Source organism: Hypanus sabinus, chromosome 8, assembly GCF_030144855.1.
Source record: "Hypanus sabinus isolate sHypSab1 chromosome 8, sHypSab1.hap1, whole genome shotgun sequence".
Lineage (NCBI taxonomy): Eukaryota > Metazoa > Chordata > Chondrichthyes > Myliobatiformes > Dasyatidae > Hypanus > Hypanus sabinus.
The window spans coordinates 36,363,018-36,366,492 of NC_082713.1; positions in this window are offsets into that span (position 1 = coordinate 36,363,018).

The window sequence follows — 3,475 nt, forward strand, 5'->3', positions numbered from 1 at the left end:
GGCTGTACCCCTTGACAATAAGTACTCCCGTTTGTGTACTGTTGGGAGGGGGGGGGCGGACAGCTTACCTGGGTCAATTCTGTGGATGCAGGGAAGAAACTCAGATGGTAGTTTGTCTCCCAGGTGCCAGGGTCCGGGATGTTTCAGATCGTGTCCAAGATATCCTGCAGTGGGAGGGAGAACAGCCAGAGGTTGTGGTACATATTGGTACCAATGACATAGGTAGGAAAAGGGAGAAGGTCCTGAAAAAAGAGTACAGGGAGTTAGGAAGGAAATTGAGAAGCAGGACCTCAAAGGTAGTAATCTAGGGATCACTGCCTGTGCCACGCAAGAGTGACAATAGGAATAGAATGAGATGGAGGATAAACGCCTGGCTGAGGGATTGGAGCAGGGAGCAGGGATTCAGATTTCTTGATCATTGGGACCTCTTTTGGGGGCAGGCATGACCTGTACAAAAAAAGACGGGTTGCACTTAAATTCTAGGGGGATCAATATCCTGGCGGGAAGGTTTGTTAAGGCTACTGAGGAGAGTTTAAACTAGAATTGTTGTGAGTGGGAACCAAACTGAAGAGACTGTGGAAGAGGAGGGTGTCTCACTAATAGAGAAAGCTTGTAGACAGTATGAGAGGGAGGATAGACAGATGATATAGAAGGGAAGCACTCAGACTGAAGGTTTAAGATGTGTCTATTTTAATGCAAGGAGTGTTGCGAATAAAGCAGATGAGCTTAGAACATGGATCAGTACTTCGAGATATGATGTGGCGGCCATTACAGAGATTTGGATGACTCAGGGGCAGGAATGGTTACTTCAAGTGCCGGGTTTTAGATGTTTCAGAAAGGACAGGGAGGGAGGCAAAATAGTTGGGGGTGTGGCATTGTTGATCAGAGATAGTGTCATGGGTGCAGAAAAGGAGGAATTCATGGAGGGATTGTCTATGGAGTCTCTGTGGGTGGAGGTTAGGAAGAGGAAGGGGTCAATAACTTTACTGGGTGTTTTTATAGGCAGCACAGTAGTAACAGGGATATCGAGGAGCAGATAGGGAAACAGATCCTGGAAAGGTGTAATAATAACAGGATTTTGTGATGGAAGATTTTATTTTCCCAAATATCGATTAGCATCTACCTAGAGCAAGGGGTTTAGATGAGGTGGAGTTTGTTAGGTGTGTTCAGGAAGGTTTCTTGACACAATATGTAGATAAGCCTACAAGAGGAGAGGCTGTACTTGATTTGGTATTGGGAAATGAACCCGGTCAGGTGTCAGATCTCTCAGTGGGAGAGCATTTTGGAGATAGTAATCATAATTCCAATTCCTTTGCAATAGCATTGGAGAGAGATAGGTACTGACAAGTTAGAAAAACGTTTTAGTAATTGGAGTAAGGGGAATTATGATGCTATCAGGCAGGAAATTGGAAACTTAAGTTGGAAACAGATGTTCTCAGGGAAAAATATGGAAGAAATGTGGCAAATGTTCAGGAGGTATTTGTGTTGAGTTCTGCATAGGTACGTTCCAATGAGACAGTGATGTTATGGTAGGGTACAGGTACCATGGTGTACAAAAGCTGTAATAAATCTAGTCAAGAAGAAAAGAAAAGCTTAAAAAAGGATCAGAGAGCTAGGTAATATTAAAGATCTAGAAGATTATAAGGCTAATAGGAAGGAGCTTAAGAAGGAAATTAGGAGAGCCAGAAGGGGCCATGAGATGGTCTTGGCAGGCAGGATTAAGGAAAACCACAAGGCATTCTACAAGTATGTGAAGAGCAAGAGGATAAGATGTGAAAGAAGAGGACCTATCAAGTGTGACAGTGGGAAAGGTGTGTATGGAACCAGAGGAAAGAGCAGAGGTACTTAGTGAATACTTTGCTTCAGTATTCACTATGGAAAAGGATCTTGGTGATTGTCTTCATGACTTACAACAGACTGAAAAGCTTGAGCATGCAGATATTAAGAAAGTGGATGTGCTGGGGCTTTTGTAAAAAATCAAGTTGAATACGTTACCGGGACTGGATGAGATGTACCCCAGGCTACTGTGGGAGGTGAGGGAGGAGATTGCTGATCCTCTGGTGATTATCTTTGCATCATCAATAGGGATGGAAGAGGTTCTGGAGGATTGGAGGATTGCGGATGTTGTTCCTTTATTCAAGAAAGGGAGTAGAGATATCCCAGGAAATTATAGACCAGTGAGTCTTACCTCAGTGGTTGGAAAGTTGATGGAGATTATCCTGAGAGGCAGGATTTATGTACATTTGGAGAGGTATAATATGATTAGGAATAGTCAGCATGTCTTTGTCAAAGGCAGGTCGTGCCTTACCAGCCTGATTGAATTTTTTGAGGATGTGACGAAACACATTGATGAAGGAAGAACAGTAGATGTGGTGTATATGGATTTCAATAAAGCATTTGATAAGGCACCCCATGCAAGGCTTATTGAGAAAGTAAGCAGGCATCGGATCCAAGGGGACATTACTTTGTGGATCGAGAACTGCCTTGCCCACAGAAGGCAAAGAGTGGTTGTAGACGGGTCATATTCTGCATGAATGTTGTTCACCAGTGGAGTGCCCCAGGGATCTGTTCTGAGACCCTTACTCTTCATGATTTTTATAAATGACCTGGATGAAGAAGTGGAGGGAGGGTTAGTAAATTTGTTGATGACACAAAGGTTGGAGGTATTGTGGATAGTATGGAGGGCTGTCAGAGGTTACAGAGGGACATTCATAGGATAGAAAATTGGGCTGAGAAGCGGTAGATAGAGTTCAACGCAGATAAGTGCAAAGTGGTTCATTTTGGTAGGTCAAATATGATGGCAGAATATAGTATTAATGGTAAGACTCTTGGCAGTGTGGAGGATCAGAGGGATCTTGGGGTCTGAGTCCATAGGACACTCAAAGCAGCTGTGCAGGTTGACTCTGTGGCTAAGAAGGCGTATGGTGTATTTGCATTCATCAATTGTGGAATTGAATTTAGGAGCCGAGAGGTAATGTTTCAGCTATATAGGACCCTGGACAGACCCCACTTGGAGTACTGTGCTCAGTTCTGGACGCCTCACTACAGGAAGGATGTGGAAGCCGTAGTAAGTGTGCAGAGAAGATTTACAAGGATGTTGCTTGAATTGGGGAGCATGCCTTAAGAGAATAGGTTGAGTGGATAGCCTTTTCTCCTTGGAGTGATGGAGGATGAGAGATGACCTTATAGAGGTATATAAGATGATGAGAGGCATTGATTGTGTGGATAGTCAGAGGCCTTTTCCCAGGGCTGAAATGGCTGCCACAAGAGGACACAGGTTTAACGTGCTGGGGCAAACACGAAGTGCACTGCAGATGCTGTGGTCAAATCAAGACGTACAAAAAAGCTGGATGAACTCAGCAGGTCGGGCAGCATCTGTTGAAAGAAGCAGTCAATGGATGCTGCCCGACCTGCTGAGTTCATCCAGCTTTTTTGTACGTCTTAACGTGCTGGGGAGTAGGTGCAGAGGAGATGT